Below are 7,283 nucleotides of genomic sequence, written 5' to 3'. Positions count from 1 at the left end.
GCTGCTTCCCAGTGAGTTTCCACAAAATAGATATTTTCCTTAGCTCTGGAAAAAAAAGAAAAAAATTCAGGCCACTGCAGATGCTCAAATGCCAAATGACTTTCAAGCACAAAAAATGTTGGAATTGCAAGAATAAAACATATGGCACTTTGGAGGAAGATTGGAAGGGAAAAGCACAATTGTAAAGCTGAACTGAGGGTGTTTTATTATTCAGAATGAAAATACTTTCTTTTTGCTAAAGGCAGCCAGAATTTTAAGCAGACCTGGTTATTTTCTGGAATTGATTTATTTTTCCCCCAAAGACAAACAGCATTATTGATTGTGATTCTTTGGATTGTGGCTGGATTAGGTCAATTATTGCATCACTTCAGTGAAAGAAAATAAAAAAAAAAGGACCTTAGGACCTTTAGGAACTTATTTTATGTGCAAGTAAGTGGAGGAAAATGAAAACTACAAATGAGATTTTTCCAGTTTAAGGCAAAAATAGTCCCCACTGTGTCTGCTTGTCTCCGACAGCAGATTTGGGACAATTCTGCCTTTAAACACAGGAGGGGAAGGGGGTGGAGAAAATCCCCAAATCCTTCATTTTCTTTTTGTTGTTTCACTGTACACAGGAAAATGTGGGTTGGGAATGAGCAGGGGGGAAATGTCAGGGCTGTGCTGGCTGAGTTCTCCTGAGCTGCCACAAATCCCTGCTTGGCTGAGGATCCCCAAAAGCTCCCAGGATCTTGGGCTGAAGGATTCTGATTCTGGCTTCTCCTGCATGCAAAAAAAAAATGCAAAAAATGGAAAAATGGCATTATTTTCACCATTTACCCCACTAAACCTCCCCCATTTCGCTGCCTTGACCTGTGAAATGTGGCTCAGAATATGGGATTTTGTTGGAAAAATAACATAATAAATATAATTTCCAATATATTATTGGAAAAATAATATGTGGCTCAAAATGGGATTCAGAGTTGTGGGCAGAGGAGCTTCCCTGACCCTTTTTGCAGCTGGAGCACAGCACCTCATTAACCTTGGCTGATTCTTTGTGTTTTTATTGCTCATAAACCTCTCCTGCTCCTGTCCTCTTCTGTGGGTCATGGTTCTTCTCCAAATGTCCATTTTATAAATCACTTTAATTAGTTTTAGATCATCCTGCTGTATTTGTAGCACTTGATTTAGGGTTCAGATTGCTCCCGTTACATCTCCTATATTGCTTTGATTTTATTTATGGTGTTTCTGGTGCATTTGCATTGCTTTCCTTAGATGGGTATCACTTTGGCTGGATTTACAGTGTATTTCCCCTGTTAGATTTATATCACTTTAATTAGATTTATATCCTTTTAGAATTTGAGGGCTTCACTGAGATTTATAATATCACTCACACCAGGCACAGAAAATTCACATCCTTTTTATTTTAAAGGATTTTAACTCCACACTGGCTTTATCTGCTCCTTGGTCAGCCTCCCAATTCAAAATTCACCACTTTGAGGTTTTTTCTTTTTTTTTTTTTTTGTTTCCCCTTTACTTTCCACAGGAATCATTCCAGCCTAAACTGTGCTGGTTTAAATTAACCCCTCCCATGCCAGCAGCTGCAGGGATGTGATGGGGAGCATCTCCTGTGGTGGTGCTCCCAGGGGTCCCAGGATGAGAGAAGAGATGAGAATCTTGACTCCATGTTTCAGAAGGCTGATTTATTATTTTATTGTACCTTATATACTTTATTATATATTATAAATATTATATATATTATATAAATATATATTATATTATATATAATATATATTATATTTTAATATATATTATTATATTGTATTTATTATCTATTATTATATATATCTTATTATATATTATATATTACTTTATATATTATATTATATTATATTATATATTGTATATAATTTATATTATACATATTATTTTATTATAGAAATATATATTATATATTTATTATATATATTACAATAAAATTATATATTAAAACTATACTAAAGGAATATAAGGATTTCATCAGAAGGCCAGCAAGGAATAGAAAGGAATGATAACAAAATCTTGTGGCTGCTCACAGCCTCGACACAGGTGGCTGTCATTGGGCATCAAGTAAAAACAATTTCACGTGCTGGGTAAACAATTCTCCAAATCACATTCCAAAGCAGCAAAACACGGAGAAGCTGAAGCTTCTCAGCCTCTCAGGAGAAAAGGTCCTCACGAAATGATTTTCCATAAAATATGTCAGTGACAGTGTCCTGCCTGGGTTCCTCGGGAGTGCAGGGACACTTGGAGAGGCAGCGCTTTCATGCTGGGATGGTTTGGGTGGGAGGAGACAGGAAAGCTCCTTCCCCCCATGCAGGCTGTCCCTGGGGCTGCTGGTTCAGATGTTCCCAGCAGGAGTTGTGGCTGTTTGCGTGGGAACGTGTGCTCCAGGGCTCTGAGCAGCTCCTGCTCCCAGACCTTGCCCGTTTTTATCTCCAAAAACACCGAGGGCACGAGCTGCTGGACTTTAATGAACTCTGAATTCCTGGATTGCTTCATTCCCAAAACCAGCACGGAGCTTTCTGTGTGTGTGCCCAGGGCTTTGCGCTCCCCCAGTGGGGCACTGGGCTATGGGAGATCCCTGCAGAGCTTTCCACCTTCCCAAAACCTTCCCAAACCTTCCCAGCCCTGCAAATGCCTGGCAGGTTTTCCCTGTGCCCATTGAGGGCAGCTTCCAGAGGATCCCAGGACAGTTTGGGTCACAAGGGACATTAAAACTCATTTTGTCCCATTTCCACCAAACCAGGCTGCTCCAAACCCTGGCTTTGAACACTTCCAGGCATGGGGGCAGCCTCAGAAGATTTTTCCTGTGGGCTTTAATGGGATCCCAGGACAGTTTGGGTCACAAGGGACATTAAAACTCATTTTGTCCCATTTCCACCAAACCAGGCTGCTCCAAACCCTGGCTTTGAACACTTCCAGGCATGGGGGCAGCTTCAGAAGACTTTTTTCCAGTGGGTTTTAACGGATTCCTGAATTCCTGCAACATTTGAGAGCCACACAGGCCAAGAGCTGGGTCCAGGAAAGGAAAAGAAAAAATTCTTTCATCTCCCAACCTCTTCATCATGCCCTGCTCTCCTTTTCCTCTCTCTGACCTCCCCCTCTTTGTGTTTGTGAGCAGCACAGAGGCAGGAGGCAGGGGAGGAATGTGCTGCAGAGATCCTGCTGCTGGCTAGTTGGATCCAGATGTTCAGGGAAGGAGCAGGGCTGGGGGAGCAGGACAGAAAAGGGCTGGAGCAGGGAAATCAGGAGCACCAAGCCTGACTTAAACACAAAGAGAATGGGAATTCCACCCTCCAGGCACAACTTCAGGGAGCAAAAGGGGCGCCTGCCCAAATCTCCAGTGCCACAGGAGGCATCCACAGAGGAGCTTTTACTCCTCTAAGGAGGAGTGCTGACCATGAGGGAGATTTTTCCAATAATCTTCTTGTTCTTCCCAAACCCACTCCATCAGTGGGAACTCTGAAGTGTCTCCTGGAGGACCAGACCCTCCCAGCTCTCTTGGCCTTCCCAAGGAAGGGCAGCCCAGTTTTGGCTGGGTGAGCTCCACCAGCTCCCACAATTCAGGGCTTTTTCTCTCTCAGGGCTTTGGGAGCCCTGTGAGGGATCCTCACCTGTATGGTGTGGTGGGGCTTCAGAATTATTATTTTGTGGCACTTCCCTGTCACAGTCACATTTTCTGGAAAATCCCTTCGCCCAGGATTTTTCTCCTGGGAAGCTGAGAAGCCTCAGAGAAAAGGGAAAACAATAATTATCTGATTTGTTTCTCCTGTGTTTTGCTGCTTTGGAATGCGTTTGGAGATTGTTTACCCACAGGTGATTGTTTCATTGGGTTTCTGATGTGAATTGTTTTGATTTATTGGCCAATCAGGGCCAAGCTGTGTAGGGACTCTGGAGAGAGTCAGGAGTTTTCATTATTATTTTTTTAGCCTTCTGTAAGTATCCTTTCGCTATTCTTTAATATAGTTTAGCTTAGTATTCTTTAATATAATAAATATCATAAAATAATAAATCAGCCTTCTGGGAACATGGGGTCAGATTCGTCTTTCCTTCCTGCCATGGGAAGGAAACACAATAATTCCCCCACAAATACAATATAATCATATATATAATATAATATTATATATTATAATTCCCCTCTTCCACCTGAACCAGGTAACACCAGGTTTGTGCTCCTGAGTCCCTTCTCAGGAACTGATCCAGGAGAAAAGGGGCAGAACCTCCCCCACTGCTGCCCTTCCCACCCTCCCTGCAGCTGCATCAAAGAGAGTTGGATCCCAATTAACGTGATTCTAATCAGGACAACATCTCCGCACCAGCATCTGCAGCAGCTTTAAAGCACTCCATCAACTTCCCAGTGCTCTGCTCATTTAATTACACCCAGGCTGCTGCACTGCTCAACCCCTTAATTGCCCAGGACAGAGAATGGGGTGGCAGCCAGGTCAGAGCCAGGAGATGCTGGGCATTGTTCTAAGCCACTAAAGCTGTTTTTTCACCCCCTTTCAGGAGCTTGGTTTATGTAATTGCCAAGGAAAGGAGGGCATTCAGGAGGGGCAGCAGGGAACTCTCAGAAGGGAGGTGGAATTGCTTTTAATTAATGAGGAATGACTCGAAGGCTGATTCCTTTCTGCAACAGTAAGGTCTCTACTGAGCACCACAACACAAATCCTTTCCCAGGGCTTCAGATCAAGCCACAGGTCCTTGGTAGTAATATTCCTGATAATAGCTGGGATTTAATCTACAAGTTGGGGGACCAGGAGAGTGAAAAAAAAAATCCAATTAACTCTCCCTGAGCTCTTTCAGTTCTGTAGTGCTGGGAACAATGGCAAATAGCCGGGGTTTGTGTGTTCAGCTCCCCAAAATACTTGCCCTGATTGAATCCTTCAAAAAGCACTGATGGGTTTTTCGTGTAGCATTAAAAGTGGTTTGGCACGAAAAATGAAGGGTGGGAGATTAAAGAGCTCAAGGCAGAATGTTTGGGCCTGACCCCTGACCTCAGTTACAGCAACTGGAGTTGGGATTAACAGCAGAGTAAACAAAATGAGAAATTCAGGCACTGAGCAGGCAGTAAAAGCTTGTTCTTGGTGGATTTTCATTGGGAAGAGTTCAGATCTGAGTGGGGTTTGCAGAGCGCAACCAAAAGTCTGGCTTCCCTCCCCCTTGGCTTCCCATTCCTGCCCTGAACCCCATCTGTGCAAGCAGTTACTGGAAGGAGCTTCTGCAAGCCCAGCTCTGAGCTGAGGAAGAGGCAGCGAGGATTTGGAGCTTGGCCAAATCCCCATGGTTTTCCCCAGGGATGACAGAGGCACCAAGGCAAGCCCTGGGTCAGATTGCACCTCCCTGCTCCCACGCACTGCAGCTTCCCAGCAGAGCTCAGCTGGGATTTTCAGCAGTGCATTTTTCTCCCTCAGCCTCGTGGCTGAGGTATTTTAATGGAAGTTTTCTCCCGGTAAAAAGCTGCAGTGTGCTCACATACCAGAAAATCTTGGCGCAGGTCATTAACGCTCAGTCAGGCTGATCCACACTGAGCTGCGGGGAATGTTTCACCTTCCCTGGGCTGCAGAGGAGGTTCCATCCACACAGCAGCAAACAGCAAAGGTAAAAAGGCAGTAAAACCTTGGTTTGGCCACTCAGAGCTGGCCCAGGGTCGTGCAGCTGCACTTGCTCTTCAGGAATTCTCTTCACTGTCACCTGCTAACCACTCTGTCCCTTCCGGTCCCTTCCAAACCCCAGCAAAGCTGCCCCTCCTGTGCTCCCTGATTGTTTTTCTGCTCCCTGCTACCTCCCAAACAGCTCCTTGCTCTTTAGTTCTGTTTCCTGCCAGCATTTTTAATCCCCTGTCTGCATTTCTTATCTGTGTGTCCGTTCATTTCTGGGACTGGGCTCACACCCACCGTTCCCAGGTCAGAACTGCAATCTGCAGGAGCACTCCAGCATTCCTGGCAAGCTGCTGAGCCAAAATGATGATTTCCTCTGCTCTGGGAGCTATCAGGAGGAAAAGAACACCCTGTACTCCCAGGCAGCCAGGCTGCAGCAGCACAGAGAGGGATGGTCCCAAATCACCTCTCACACCCCAGGATCCAGGGCTCAGATAAATCTGAATTTCTCCCAGTGCCACAGGGGTGTGGATTCCAGATCTGGGATGAGGGAATGTTCTCTAAGGGCTGTTTGTGCCCACTGACCTCATGGCTCTTCCCTCCAGCCCCTGCTGGGATCCTCCTGGTTTTTTGCATAATCTCCTCTGAATAAATTCACTGTGTGAGTGGGGCCTTCTCCTTTTGCAGCTTTTGTCATGAGGATCTTTCTGTGCCTTTCCTACCTTGTGGGCCCTCCCTCTCTTTTTGTACCCATTGCTTTCCTCCTTCCTTTCCACCTCTTAACTTTTCCTCCTCTTATTTTCAGCACAGCTATTGTCCTGAAAAACGTTTCAAGGAGCCAATTTCGTTTGAGGGGAGCTGTGAAAATTTAGGGTTAAAGCTTGCGTGAGGTCACACAAAAAGCACTATTTGGACAAGAGTGATCTCCCTGCCTGGAAGCGTGGCTTTAAATGGATGTTTCCATTTATTTCTGTGCCCCTCCTCACAAAGCTCTTTCTCTGAGGCCCTGATCCTGCTGCCACAGTGACCTTTGTGTTTGCAGAGAGAACTTTTGAAATCAAAGGGGCCCTTCAGCAGCATCTGCCCATCTGGAAATGATCACAGAACTGGGAAGGTGAAGGGCAGATTGGGGGTGTTTGGAGAGCGAGTGCAGGCTCTGAAGGAACACAAGTCCTTCATTTCTGGGAGAGGGGCTCTGAAGGTGTCCCAGTTACATCCTCAGGGACAGGGACGCTTCCAGTGTGGCTCACACCAGACCTGTGGCACTGGGAGCCTGAGGAATCACATCAGTATCGATTGACTTGCAGCAAGAACACGTTCAGAAAACTCATTTCAAAACTCAGAAAACGCTGAGTGTATTTCCCTGTGGATGCCCCATCCCTGGAGGTGTTCAAGGCTGTCTTGGATGGAGCTCTGGGTGATGGATCCGTGGGGTCAGGGCTGTGTTTGATGGATCCATGTGCACATCCAGGGCTGTTTCATGGATCCATGTGCACAGCCTGGGCTGTTTCATGGATCCATGTGCACATCCAGGGCTGTGTTTGATGGATCCATGTGCACAGCCTGGGCTGTTTGACGGATCCATGTGCTCATCCAGGGCAGTTTCATGGATCCATGTGCACATCCAGGTCTGTTTGACGGATCCATGTGCACATCCACGGCTCTGTT

This window comes from Agelaius tricolor, unplaced genomic scaffold (genome assembly GCF_023055355.1).
Source record: "Agelaius tricolor isolate 1412-34295 unplaced genomic scaffold, bAgeTri1.0.p SCAF_29, whole genome shotgun sequence".
NCBI classification, from domain to species: Eukaryota; Metazoa; Chordata; class Aves; order Passeriformes; family Icteridae; genus Agelaius; species Agelaius tricolor.
Note: the sequence above shows the minus strand (reverse complement) of the source record.